Source organism: Myodes glareolus, chromosome 3 (genome assembly GCF_982192425.1).
Source record: "Myodes glareolus chromosome 3, mMyoGla1.1, whole genome shotgun sequence".
In the NCBI taxonomy this organism is placed as follows: domain Eukaryota; kingdom Metazoa; phylum Chordata; class Mammalia; order Rodentia; family Cricetidae; genus Myodes; species Myodes glareolus.
In genome coordinates, this window is record NC_142028.1 from 31,523,948 (window position 1) to 31,538,472 (window position 14,525).

A 14,525-nucleotide genomic window follows, 5' to 3' on the forward strand; every position below is an offset into this window, starting at 1 on the left:
ACTCTCCTGGGAGGGGATATTTTCTCTGCATCCTAAACAAACTCTTTGCAATGGTCCAGATGAGTTGACCTGAAGGATTAGCACACCTAGGTGTCCTGTCTGCACATAGGCGCAACACGGCCCAAAGTTCTTCCCCATGGCCTTGGTTCTGGCAACAACTGATCTAAGGATACACAAGAAAGGCCCCAAGAGCTAAGGTGTCTCCCTTCCCTCTCCAGTTGTTCTGGCTTAGAAGAGAGAGTCCCAAGTGTGGCTGTCAGCCTGTGAGTGCTGACGACTCTCTTCAGTAATCACAGCCGGGGTCATTAGGGATTCCTGTAGGACCAGCTATTATTTCCTCTTTTCTCCCCTGCTTGTCCTCCTTCCCCTTTCCTCTACCTACCTCCCCCTCCCTCCCTCCTTCCCTTCTTCTTCTTTTGGATACAGGATCTCACTCCGTAGCACAAGCTGACCCCAAGACCCCCTTCCCTTCCTTCATTTTAAACCTCACATACTAAGAATATGTTTCATTTGGGAGAAGTGAGCAACACCCAAAAGGGGTGGTGGTGGTGGTGAGGGCAGTGGCCTTTTCTGTGATCAAAATACCCTGACAAAAGCATCTTAATGGAGAAAGTGTTTATTTTGATCATTGTGGTAGTTTGAATGTAATTGCCCCCCATAAGTTCACTATTAGGAGGTGTGGCTTTGTTGGAGTAGGTGGCTGTGTTGGAGGAAGTGTGTCACTATAGGGTGGACTTAGAGGTCTCATTATATGCTCAAGCCGTGCCGATGTTTCAGATCATTTCCTGTTACCTGTAGGCCAATATGTAAACTCTCAGTTCCTTTTTCAGTGCCATGTCTGCCTGCCATGATGATAATGGTCTAAATCTCAGAACTGTAAGTAAGATACCCCAATTAAATGTTTTCCTTTATAAGAGTTGCTATGAGCTGTAGAAATGGCTTAGTGATTAAGAGCACTGGCTGCTCTTCCAGCAGTCTTGAGTTCAATTCCCAGCAACCATATGGAGGTTCACAACCATCTATAGTGGGATCTGATGCCCTCTTCTGGCATAAAGTAATATATGCAGATAGAGTGCTCATAAACATTAAAAAAATAGATGCCATGACCATGGTGCCTCTTCACAGCAATAAAAATCCTAACTAAGACAGACATAATGTTGGGGAAGTCACGGCTGCAGGGATTGAGGTGGCTGGCCGCATTACATCCACAGTCAGTAAGTAGAGAGTGAGGAATTCTTGTGTTCAGCTTACTCTCTCCTACCTATTCTCTCCATCATTTTGTGTGAGTCTCTTCCCTCAATTAATCTAACCCAGAAAACCCTTCACAGACATGCCCAGGGATTTGTCTCCAAGGCAAGCCTAGATCCTGGAAGACTGACACCCAATGGAAAACAGCCCTTCTCACCAGCCTTGCCTCTGGAGTGCAGGTACTGTATAGACCTCTCTAGAACATGGCCCAGGCTATACGGCCTGCTCAGATGTACATCTTACCTGAGTAGGGCTTCCACAGGGGCCACTATTTGACATATCTTGAACAGAGGAAGAAAAGAGGGGTGGGCTGGATGGTTAGCTGGAGCTGCGTCCATCTATCGCCTCTTTCCACTCTGTTGACAGCGAGGAGCCAAACAAAGTGAGCGTGTGTGCTCTTAGTTCGAGGTTTGCCTCCTCACATCTGTTTCTCTAGCCTTTAAACGTCCTGATGCTGAGAACTCAGGAAGTAAAGCGCAGACTGCATTCTAGATCCATTCCTTGGTAGCATTCTGAAATGATTACAGTTTCCAGATTCATGCTTTTCCTCAAACTTCCACAAAGCTTCCCTGCTCCACTGCCAGAGCAAATGCTTCACTAGAGGGAAATAGTGGGACCTATTTATAACTTGACAAAGCAGTCAGAGATTTTATGCCCATTTTAGACAGTTCTCTGATGTGGAATATAATGTCAACTAGGCAAAGATGTGTCACATTTGTTTATGCTGCGGAATATTACTTCAGCTATGTGAAGGTGTGGTACATTTGTTTCACCTTGCCTGCCTAAGGCACCTGATTGGTCTAATAAAAAGCTGAGTGGCCAACAACTAGGCAGAAGAGGGATAGGCCATGCTGGCAGACAGAATAAGTAGGAAGAGAAATCTAGGAGGAGAGAAGAAGAGAGAATGAGAGGGACACACCCAGGGCCAGAAGCCAGGCAACCACCTGCCATCCAAACAAGAGAAGCAGTGAAAGTAAGAGATACAGAAGGGGGCCAGATGGTGGTGGCACACGCCTTTAATCCCAGCACTCAGGAGGCAGAGGCAGGTGGATCTCTGTGAGTTCGATACCAGCCTGGTCTACCAGAACTAGTTTCAGGACAGACACCAAAGCTATATAGAGAAACCCTGTCTAGAAAAACAAACAAACAAAAACAAAACAAAAAGAAAGAAAGAAAGAAAGAAAGAAAGAAAGAAAGAGAAAAAGATAAACAGAAGGAAAGAAAGGTAAAAAGCCCTGAGGCAAAATGTAGATGAAGAGGAATAGATAATTTAAGTTATAAGAGCTAGCAAGAAACAAACATAAGGCCGAGCATTCATAACTAAGTATAAGAAGTCTCCGTGTCATGACCTGGGAGCTGGTTTGTGGCCCAAAAGAAAAAGCCTGCTGCAGTTCTTTCCTTGTCCCATGTGTCCCCAAGGAAAAAGCCTTGAACTAGAGTCTCTGAGAGGCCAAGTTCCCATAACAATCATAAGGCACTGATTTACTGACTTGACCAGATCTCAGAAACCACATTCACTCCCAAGTGAGAAAAGTCACAGGGTACCTGTATGCTCATCCAATACCAACTGTCTTTCTCTCAGATTAGGGGGCAACTTGCTAAAAAGATCTCTTAACTCTTCCTATTGTTAACCGCCCCCTCCCAGCCATCAACCCCCCAACAACAGTTCAGTTTACTTCATCAGTGTGATGAGTTCCTGGTCTCTTTAATGCCCGGAACTTCTCTGTTGCCCCTGACCCCCAGAAAGAGGAATCTGTCACCTTGTTTGGTTTCTAGGTCAAAAGCGCAGCCTTTGTTTATTACTGGTGTTTCCTTCCCCTCACCACACTGAGTTCAGAGGCAATTTCTTCACAAGGGTGACCAACTCACTCACAGCCTGAAGTCTGGACTCGGATCATGAGCTCTTAGTAGGAACCTTGTCACCAGGGTCTAGAGCAGGCTCCTGCCCACCAGCTGGAGGCCAGCCTGGCCTCCCCAAAGCCTCCACTAACTCCTTTCAGTTTTCCCGTTCGTTGGGCAGCTCACTGTGGTGTTCTGGGAGGTAACAGACTTAACAGACTATAGGAACCGCCATAAAAATGTTTAAATTTTGGGCTGAGCTAAGGCCAAACACTGGCCTCTAGTGACCTTTGCAGGCTACTAACAGCAGGGTCCTTTTATGTGCCTCCTGTTTATCGGGCGGGCAAATAACCCAGCCCTAAGTCCTTGTAGAAGAAGCCTTTTCCTCTAGAACAATCGAGGCATCAGAGCCCTGCCTGTGTGGATGCTTTATGAAGTGTCCCGACAGAGAAGGGGAGACGAGGGTTTGCAGAGTGGAAATAGTTCCCGGGTCGCTTTGTAGTTTCTGAGTCCAAGGAGTACGCGTAAGTCACGCATCCGCACTGCACGTCTACGCGAGGTTGCTGTGCTCTGTCCGGCAAGAGCCTGCGGGGTGGTGGGCACGGAGTCCCCCGGCGCAGGAGGCAGGTGCGGGGGCCGGTCCGGCGCCGGGGAGGAGCCCTGCAGAGGGGCGTCGCGCGCGGCCGCGGACTGCGGGGGGCGGGGAGGCAGCGCGGGGCGGGGCGCAGGCGGCGGAGCCCCGGGATTGCGCGCCCCGCGCTGGCGCTGCACTCGAGCCGTGGCCACCAACCGCGTCGCCAACTTAGGGCTGGAACTTCCCGGGGTCCCCCGCTCCAGGTCGGTGGCGGCGCCCGGACGGACGGCGGGGACCCCGTGTCTCCCAGGGCTCCCGAGCCCGCGTAGCCTGCGGCCGAGCCCGAGCTCCGGGCGCCCATCGCCCTTTAGGGCAGACCCGGCACTCCGGGCGGGCAGGCTCCGGCCGCCGATGAGGAGTACGGGGCGGCTGCGCGAGCGGCCCGCGCGCTGAGCCGAGGCTACCCCATCCCGCGGCCGACCCGACGCCGCAGCCCCCCCGCAGGTAAGCTCGGGAGTCCTCCCAGCGCCGGCCGAGGGCGCTGCACGACCAGGTGGCGGGAAAGGGGCGCGCGGCGACCGACACCGCGGGCTGCTGCGAACAAAGCTGGGGCCGCGCGCGGGTGCCTGGCGCGGGCAGGTGGGGCGCGGGCGTCCAGGGGCCCCGCGCTCGTTCGGCGTGTGGCCAGGAGAGGGGCTGGCACCCGGGCCGCTGCGCCTCGCTTCTCCAAAGCGTGAGTCCGGAGCGGCTGTGCTTTTCCCGGCTTGGTGGGACCCAGCTGCAGTTTTCCGTGCGACTGTACGGCACGGAGTGTCTCCGACAGGTACCGCGAAGGGGTGACTCTAAGTTCCTGCCCCAGGCCAGCGCGGGTTGCACCCTGAAGATGTGGTGCTGTCTGGTTCGATTGCTCCTTTGCATCTCTCTCTCCATCCTCACGGGGCGCCCCGGCGGGTATCTGGCCCAGCACTCTGGTCAGACTCAACTTTCTTGGTTATTGCATCCTTAAAAGTCGTCATTGGACACTGTTCACTTTGATTCTAGAACGGTCGGTTCTGTCTTGCAGGCAGAGAAAGTGAGGTGGCTCAGGCCCAGGGTGAGTCCTCAGTGAGTTGTTGGGGGAGAAAGCCTTTGCCCTCCGCTTTACCAAAGTCTTTCTTCACTGCCTTTGCTACCAGGCCACGTTGACAAAGCTCTCAGCGGTTTCTACCCTGAGTAGTTTCAGCCTGGTACCTGGAAGAAAAAGGCTCAGGGTCAAGTTACCAGTCTCCCGAACAGCTCAGGCCACCTCGGAGCTCAGGCCACCCATTTGCCAGAACGGTGTCCATGCTGTCAGTATAGCAGCGGAGACAGCAGGCAGGCAGGGGCTCACTCCTTGCAGATACCAGCGTTCATACAGGCCCATGTGGATGCATGGGATTAATTTTTTGTAACTGGCCAGGTAGCACAGGGCTCCTGGAGGAGGAGGTACACTCTCAGAAAGCTGGAGAACCTTCTCCTGCTCCCACAGTCGCTGCATGGACCCACCCGGAGAGCTTGTTTATTTATCAAAGACAAGACCCTGATCTCAGGCACAGGCTGAGGATGCCAGTCTGGCAGTCACAGGTCTGACCTGGCAAACATCTCACCTTGGTGCAAGGCTGGGTGGAGGGAAGGCTGGGTGATGGTTTTCTTTTATTTCAAAATAGTGTCCCATCTCTCTTTGACACGTAATTGGTAGTTATAAATAGCAAGAAGGAGGTACATTTTAAAAGGCAATGCCCAGAGTCCCTGAGGGCCAGTGTGAGAAGGCAGTGTGGGATCTTCAAGGGATGTGAAGGACCAGAGCCCAATGAAGGAGGTGTACCTGAAGACGGGGCTCCTAACCAACAGGTGCAGGTGGCTGTCACCGTGAGGGACTGTGGGAGGCCTCCTTTAGCTTTTGTTTTGTCTTAAGGGTTTCCCTATGTAGCCCTGACTGTCCTGGAACTAGCACTGTAAACCAGGCTGACCTCAAACTCAGAGATCCGCCTGCTTCTCCCGAGTGCTGGGATTAAAAGGGAATGCCACCATGCACAACCCTCTTTACTTCCCCCCTTCCTCCTCTCCCCTTAAAGTCAGAGGCTCTGGGACACAGTGTGGGGATTTGCGTGTCAAGGGAGCCCATCCAGGCGTAGAAGAGCCTGCTGGCTCTTTCCCGTCTGCGCAATTCCCAATTTCCCAGGCTCGAATCCTCTGAGTGTTTAAGTATGTGAGTGATGGTGTTTGCTCAGGGTGCTGTAAAGCAACTACCTCTTTAGTGTATGTGTAGTTGTGACTCCTTCCAGGGTTTCTTATTGCTCTCAAACAATCCTTTGCTCAAACACTTTCTGTCTAGGAAGCATAAAAGCTACAGGGTGATGCTGGAGTATAGCTCAGTGGTAGGGTGTGTGCTTGTTGTGCAGTGGTAGGGTGTGTGCTTATTGTGTCTTTCGGGTCCTGGGTCCCATCCCACGAACAACACACACACACGAGAGAGAGAGACAGAGACAGAGACAGAGAGAGAAAGAGAGAGTTAGCTCCTAAAATTGCTGGTAGACATATACTGGGAAAAGAAACCAGATCCTGGATTGTTCTTCACCGGCGTATTCCATCCTTCTCTTAGCCCAATGGCATTGATTTTGTTTTCTTGCTTGCAGTGCTGGGGCTGGAACACAAGGCCTTGAGCGTGCCAGGCAAGTACTTCGTGGCCGAGCTCATTCCTAGCCCAAAAGCTTTTTAAAATGATTTCGTTGTTTGTTTTTCTTTAAAGGGGAGGCTAGCCTGGTACGTCCTGACTTTGACTTCGAGGACGGCTCAGGATTGCTGTTTTCCGACTTCCGTAGCGCGGCGGGAGCAATCCGCCATTCGGAGTTTGCTCTCCTGGTTCTTTTTGCACCACCGTCATTCATCTCCTTAATCTTCTCTAGAAGTCCTCAGCACCCGCCGCCCCGCACCTCAGTCCAGTCCTCAGGGGCTCTCTTGTGATGTGATGAGCCAAGCTTGTATTTCAGGTCTCTCAGGGTTCGGAAGGGCTGTAGACGTGAAAATCCCTGCGTGGCAAGAGTGCTGGGAGCCACACAGCCACGCATCAGAGGCTGCTTTCTGTTGAACATTTCCAGACTGTGCTGGGGAGTCCAGAGAATCCAGGGCATAGAGATGGTGGTCAGGGTGAAGGCCTGGACCCTTCTCTGAGACACTCCTCTCTGAGAGACTCCTCCATGCCTCTCCTAGCAATGTGCTGGTGAAGTCTCAGAAATGGACCTGCTGTGGATCCACTTCTGGCTGACTCTTTTCCTTCAGCAAGAAACGCCCGCGGTGCCAGAGAGCAGGTGACTGCCCTGCTCTTCCCAAGCCGTCGCCACCCCTGGGCGGCTGTTTACCTGGCTAAATTTAAACCTCCACCCTCTGAATCCCAGCCTGACCCCCTGGCTCACCGGCTGCTGTGACCGCTGGCCGACTGCTGTGGCTGCGTTTCCCGACGTCGTCCCTGTGGTTACAGTCTGGTCTTTTTGTGCCGTGTGAGTCCTCTTTCAGGCCTTCTAAAGTTGGCCTCTCCCCTCCCTGCTTCTCCACCCCTGTGGCTTTCTTCTCGACTCTGGCCTGCCGGCTGATTTAGAACCTGGGTCGGTACTGGTGGGAGCCTCGCCCTGACACCCTTCCAGATGCCATGCATGAAAGTTTCAGGGGAGCTGCTCACAGGCTGCCACTGCAAGCCCTAGGGGCACTGACTGTGCCTCACCCGGTCCCTGTCAGGTTCTGGGGTCCCCTCACTTATTATGGTGCTGGCTACAACCACTAAAGGGTGCCAAAGAGACATTTTTCTGAGTTCGGCACACACATCCCAACTCCAAACCCCAAAGACCTGTACCTGTCCTGTATCCTGATCTTTTTTTCCTTGTTTTCGCCTGGATTTTTGCCTTTGTTTCTGTTTTGGAGTTGTCATGTACATTATACTCTCTCTCCTTTGGCACTGATTTTCTGTAAATAGGTTGTCTTAAAGGCCCCTTCAGTTCTGACCCCATCCACTGCACAGCTTTGCCCTTGTGGTTTGTGGAAGTTATGGTGTTGTGGCTCTGACCCGGGTGGGAAGCCCGCCAGCGGGAGTCCATGGGCCTTGTCCCTTCACGGTTCCTGTTTCACAAAGCATGGCCTAATGGGAAAGTTTTGTGGTCACACCTCTAGAGCCTTAGGTTGGTCTCCTGGTCCATCCCAGCCCCGGGGATCTCTGTGGTTAGGTAGCATCCTGAGATTATGACAGGGCTCTTTGTTTATCACTTCAGGTGACTTGGACATAGGTACCTGTTTTGTTTGTATTGTTTGTTTGTTTTGCAGTTTAGGCATTGAATTAGGAGAGGTTGTAAAACTTAACTAAAGAGTTAAGTCGTTTGCCTTTGAATTCCTCATCTGAAAGTTTTCTTCTCAGTAGCTTTCCTTGAACCCGGAATACAAATTCCTAAGCAGTTGTCCCTGTCTGTGGGTTCGGTTCATAAGCTCAGAGTGCCTCTAGCCAGGACTGTGGGCGGCCGGTGGCTGAGTTTGGGTTAGAAAAGCCGGTGACTTAGGCTGGTTCACCAACGGCACCCTCCCCAGCTCACCGACAGTTTACCTGCAGACCTTAAGTTAGAGTTGTCGTCAGGGCAGAATTTCGTAAATCTTTACTCAGAATGTCCAGACAAACTCCTCAGCAGTGTTGAAAATAGTAACAGAGCACAGCACAGCACAGCACATCATAAAACTATTGAGGCCGGGCTGGTGGTGGTCCTGATGTTGCCCATCCTCACTGAGCTCACTCACGTGGTGAGGAAGTCCATTATGGCTGTGCCTCTGGGCTGTGCCCCTCCTGTCTCCCTGTGTCCCGTTCTTGAGCTAGATGTAGGAAAGAGCCTGGTATCCTAACCTCCTCCTCAGCCCAGAGGGGAGGAGGCTGCCAGTGGTGGGAAGGTTGGAGCACAGCTGGGAGCCTGCCAACCATGCACCTTAAAGACCACACCCTTTCCCCACACTGGTTAAGAAGTTGCTCTTGGGGAATTTTGAGTAATCTGCAGACATCTTGTTTGGCATTTGAGACCATCAGTCAGGTTAATGAACCCTTAAAGGATGTAGTCTAGGAGCTGATGTGTGGAAGGTTGGGAAAGGAGAGAGACTCTGAGCCAAGAGCAAGAACAAGCTGGGGTGGGCGTGGAGAGATGGCTCAACAGTTGAGATCACTTGTTGCTCTGGTAGAGGACCTGGATTCAGTTCCCCGCAACCCCATGGTGGTTCACAACCATCTCGTTCCAGGGGATCTAATGCCCTCTTCTGAATGCTAAGCACACCAGGCACGTCCATGGTGAACAAACATATATGTAAGCAAAATATTCACATTCATAAACTAAAAAAAAAAATAAATCTAAGAAAATAATAAATGGAACAAATTAGAACCACAGAGACCAAGGCCAAGGCTCCATGGTACTTCATGGGCCTGGATGTGAACCGCCATCGAACGGCCACCCCCAACTGCACGGTCTTAGGTGAGGAGAGGCTGTAAAACTAAACCGCTACACCGGTTCCGGTTCTGTTCTGCACTCTACGGGAACTAGGCTGAAAATTTGAAAACACACAGACACAGACAGAAACAGACAAGCAGGGCCACGGGGACATCCTTGAGACAAGACTGCCAAGAATGTCCACTTTATTGTGCTCAGGGGCAGCTTATATAGGGATCTTTCAGCCGCAGACCCACCAGCCTGCCATCAGGCTGCTCAGAGCCCAGGAAAACAAGTTGTTTACAAGAAATTCAGGGTCTGGTGGTCCGCAGTACCCAGCAAGGGGCAGTTGGCTTCTTTTCTCAGCTTCCATATTTGTAGGCTGGCAACAGTATCTCACACCTATCCTCTGTGTGGCTGTGAGGCAGGTTGTGATGAAAGGGGTGTGTGTAGAGAGAGAAATGCAAGAGAAAGATAGTAGCAGCGTCCTTGTTCTACATGTAGCCCTCAGACCAGACCTGCTGCACCAGCATGTTGCTAACACTCAAGGAAGATGAGGACCAACGAGACAGATATCGCAACAGGTAAAGGAGATGGCTATGTAACCCCGGTAACCGAAGTTCAGGCCCTGGAGCCCACGGAATGAAGAGGACTGACCCCAACACAGTTGTCCTCTGACTTCTGCTTGCACACACACGTGTGGACAAGCACACACCCCCAACTGTGAAAGGAGGCATGTGACCTACACCTGACCTGGAAGGACATCCCATCCCAGAGGCATTTGAGTTCATGACTTTAAAGCTCATGCAGAAACCTCAGAAATGTGAGAAAGCTGGCTGCTGTGGGGTCCTTCTACTGGAGGATACGGGTGGATTCAGGGCTGTAAAAGTGGCCGTCTGTGGTCGCCAGCAGGGCCGCCAGCTTCCCCAGTATCCGGTCCTTTTCCAGTGCGCCACATCTAGGGGGGGTGTGGACCAAATCTTTTAAGTTGTCAGGGCCCAGATAAAGTTCTCTAACTTGTTGGGGCCCAGAGGCTGTGTCCCCACAATGCTCTACCTCGACTCTAATCTGATGGCTCAAGGACTAGGCCTCTGTAATGGATCTTAGTTACATCCTCCTCCTCTTATTTCTGCTCAGAAATGGAGACTTCTCACGCTTCCTGGCCACACTCTCCCCGCTTTCCAGCGACCTAAAACACAGCTAAGACCTAGTGCCACGGCCAGAAAAACCCTTCACGCCTGTCTTCTGCCTGCCAGGTCAGCTTCCTTCCACACACCTCTCGCCTGCTGCTGACACCTCATGCCTGCTGTGTGAACACCTGTGCTCTGCCACAGTCCGAGGTTGCCTTGTCTACCTGTCAACACGGGCTGCAAAAAATGGGCTGCAAATCTGCCCCCCCCCATGTTCTTATTCTTCTCCAGCAACTCCTCAGAGCTAAGCTAAAAGTGCACAATAAATGTGTTGTTTCGGTTGGTTTTGGCATTTGTTTATTTGAAACAGGGTTTCACTGTGTCACCCTGACTGGGTTTAGACCAGGCTGGCCTTGAACTCACAGAGATTTTCCTGCCTTTGCCTCTGTTTCCTAAGAGTTAGTCCCCACTCTGTAAAGGTGAGCTCCCAGCACCTGTCTCGTCCATGCTGAGGACACTTCACATACTGGACATGAGGCTGTGCCTTAAAGTCAATCTGGTGCCGTAGTCTAAATTGGAGTGCCGCTTGTCTTTCTAACTGGCACAAAATAATGGTGATACCGGACTCAGTAAAATCAGGCAATGTCCTGATTGCTGTTTGCTACAGTGACCTTGTGTCATTTTCTTGGAAATGCCCTGGGTTTTGCCAAATGGAATATTTAGAGTGTTACCTTGATGTTGGGACATCCATTGACTAAGTGTTTAAACTGAGTGGGGGAGCCCTAGGCAAAGGCATGTTGCTCTAGGCTACCCAGATCCAAGGTTTGAGGCTCCTGGGCTCTGGGCAGCCCCCTGCCAATCAGAAGTCTAGGATATCTACCCCTCAGTTCACTGGGGTCATGGGCCCGCGAGTGAACCAGTGCACAGCTGCCGCCCCATGCCTGACTCTGGAGTCATTAGGATGGCGTGAGGTGCTGAGCCTGGGGGTAGTTCACAATCAGCAATGAGACCTGGAGGTTTCTTTCAATCCGCTGATGAAACACAGCCGCGGGGGACTTGTGTGACTCATATCTGGCGCTTGTCTTCTTGTTTTTGTACTTCTAGGAGTGGCTTTGAAAACTTTGTAGAAGCTTGTCTGGCGAGGTGAAATAGTATCCCCAAGAACTGAAAAGAAGTTACATTCTCAAGCCAAAGTGTCGTCCCCCCACCCCAGCCCACTTAATACTTGGCTGTTTCACAGCCCTGTTGTCAGAAACCATGTCAGATAGAATGTCATCAGCATGAATGTCTTCATCGTGAAAGACGGGGTCAGATCTCCTATGTGCAGTGCTTAGAAAATCAAGTCGTGTGTGCCCGGTGCCGGTGTGAATAGGTGGCCCTGGGTAGGCTCCCCAAGCCCTGCTGACCTCAGCTTCCCCACTTGTGAGCCTCCTTCCAGGGCTTGTGTGAGGAGCAGCTGAAGGGACTCCCGACCGCTCATACAGAGTGCATGCGGGGTGTTCGTTGATCGCAGAAAGGTCTCAGGAAACATTTGCCCCATCATGCTTCTGAACAACCACAAAGAATGCCATTGTGCGGTGGGCCAGAGAGTCAGCACGGTGTAACCAGCAGTTTGCTATGTCTGGGAGGCAGGGTGTTGTTTTCATACTTAAACGAGCATTAATAAGCTTCACAGACATGTCAGTTCTGTGGTAATCTGTCTCAGGTAACACTGCATTTTCCATCTCACCGCTTGGTACGCTGTGACCAAATCAAAATCCCTGGTCAGGGCCTTAACAGACAGCTTTGAGTGCGTCCTTCCAATGGGGTTATGGGAGCACACTGTTAGGTGTTCTGTGACTCTCTTAGGCTCACCCTCAAAACCGTTTTGAGGAGATGGATTCCCTCTGATCTCTGACTCGTTGGAACACTGGCCTCTGAGAACATACGTGGGCTTCCTTCCACGACTGAGAGCTGGGGAGAAACTCCGAGCCTCTCGCACTCTCTGCCCTGTCCTGTCTTGCCACAGGGTACGAGGGTTGTGGTAGGGAATCCAGCCAGTACCTCAATACTTGCTGGAAAAATGTTCTACCATTAGCATTTTTCCCCATGCCCCCTTTTCTGTTTGATCAACTTTATTGACATGTAACTGACATGCAGTGAAATCCACACATTGGAAGTGTATAAGCTGGTATTTGGGACAAATGTATATGTCCATTAAATTATCCCCTTACCCCCAAGACATCCGTACTTCCCCAGCAAAGTCCCCTTACAGCATAGTGCACACTGTCCACCGTGAACCCACGCAGCTGCGTGTGGTTTGGGTCATTGGAGATGAGATTTACCTGTCCCCAAATTAAACACCACTTGGTTTATAAGAGAATCGGGGTTTTCTCCTTCACTTCTCAGCTTCTTTTGCCTGACGTCTGTGAGACCTGGATTGTCACAAAGTCGTTTATTCCTTTTTATTACCAATGTTTGCGTATGTTTTCATTTTGGTTATTCTAGGTTGTTATAGCAGTCTGTGTGTGTGTGCTGTGTGTGTCTTTGTACTTGTGTATGAGTGTGTGTGTACTTGTGCATGTGTATGTACTTGTGAGTGTGTGTACCTGTGTGTGTATACTCGTGTGTGTGTGTACATGTGTACACTTAGGTGTACTTGTGTGTGCATGCATGCTTTGCAGCTAAAGATAGACATGATGTCCTCTTCAACCGCTCTCCACATATTTTTGAGACAGAATCTCGCTGAATCTGGATCTCACTGACTCAGCTAAACTCCTACCAGTGAGATCCAGGGTGGTTCTATTCCTGTCTCCCTGGCACTGGGGTTGCAGGTGCGCTTTGCCACACCCAGCTCCTGTCTCCCTGTCTGGGGTTACACGTGTGCTTTGCCACGCCCAGCTCCTGTCTCCCTGGCACTGGGGTTACATGTGTGCTTTGCCACGCCCAGCTCCTGTCTCCCTGGCACTGGGGTTACACGTGTGCTTTGCCACGCCCAGCTCCTGTCTCCCTGGCACTGGGGTTACACATGTGCTTTGCCACGCCCAGCTTTTTCTCATGGGTGCTGGGGTCTGGATGCAGGTCCTCAGCGAGGCAAACCTGCCCCATCTCCCGCCACCCATCTCCCGCCTAGATCTCGGTCTTTTCCTATTGATGTTTAGTTAAACACCACTTTTGAGCTTTTTATTTTGAGCTAATTTTGAACTTACAGAAATATTGAAAGAATAGTGTGGAAAAATTTTACATACCTTTCATTTAGTTTTCCCCAATATTAACATCTTACCCGTCAACAGTATATTTCAATGGGAAATTAACTTTCTTACAGTGTTATTGATAAATTCACGGTCCTTATTCCAATTTCACAATTTTTTTCCAAGTCTTTTCTCTGGCTCTAAGTCCAGTACAAGAGCTCACACTAAATTCAGTTACAATGTTGCTGTCATCATCATCTCCTCTGTTCCTGTCTTTGACCAGGTCTCCCTGTGTAGCCTAGACTAGCCTCGAGCTCACAATCCTGCTCTGCTTCACGTCCCTGAATGCTGAGATTACAGCTATCCCCTGGAATCCTATTGTACATTTTTATTTTTTATAATTAGTTTTATTTATTTATTTATCTATCTATGCCAATCCCAGTTCCCTCTCCCTCCTCTCCTCCTGTTCTCCCTTCCCCCCGCCACCACCACAATCCCCTCTGCTCCTTAGAGAGGGTAAGGCCTCCCTTGGGAAGTCAACTAAGTCTGTCCATCATCTCACTGAGGAAGGGCCATGCTAGGCTGAGCAAGGTATCTCTCCACAGACAGTGGGCTCCACAAAGTCCATTCATGCATTAGAGTTAGATCCTGGTTCCACTGCCAGTGGCCCCATGTACTGCCCCAGCCACACCATTGTCACCTGTATTAAGGGGGTCTAATTCGGTCCTATGCAGGGTCCCCAGTTGTCAGCCCGGAGTCAGTGACCTCCCACTAGCTCGGGTCAGCTGATTCTGTGGGTTTCCTCATCATGGTCTTGACCCCTTTGTCCTTATTATTATAGTGGAATTCTCAGTTTTTATTAATCGTGCTTCATATGATCGTTCCTCCCTCTCTCTGATTGTACTCCGGGAGCTCGGCCCAGTGGTTAGTTGTGAATCTCTGCTTCTGCTTCCATCTGCTTCTGGAAGAGGGTTCTAGACCCAGAAAGACAAATATAGTGTGTACTCACTCATAAGTGCATATCAGACATAAAGCAAAGGATGACCAGCCTACAGTCACAGCCCCAGAGAAGCTAGGACATTTTTATTGTTTAGCGTTTCTC

General features: G+C 50.9%; 1 protein-coding gene across 2 annotated transcripts in view; it reads left to right on the forward strand.

The window, feature by feature from the left end:
- Nucleotides 1-3,459: 3,459 nt before the first annotated feature.
- Wnt5b (Wnt family member 5B) overlaps nucleotides 3,460-14,525 on the forward strand; it is a 107,284-nt gene continuing 96,218 nt past the window's right edge. The window contains exon 1 of one of the 2 annotated variants that reach the window (XM_085686996.2): nucleotides 3,460-3,611. The gene's annotated coding sequence lies outside the window, so the exon portion shown is untranslated. Of the gene's footprint in view, nucleotides 3,612-3,882; nucleotides 4,166-14,525 lie in introns of those variants that run through there. The other variant, XM_085686995.2, reaches the window with a different exon arrangement.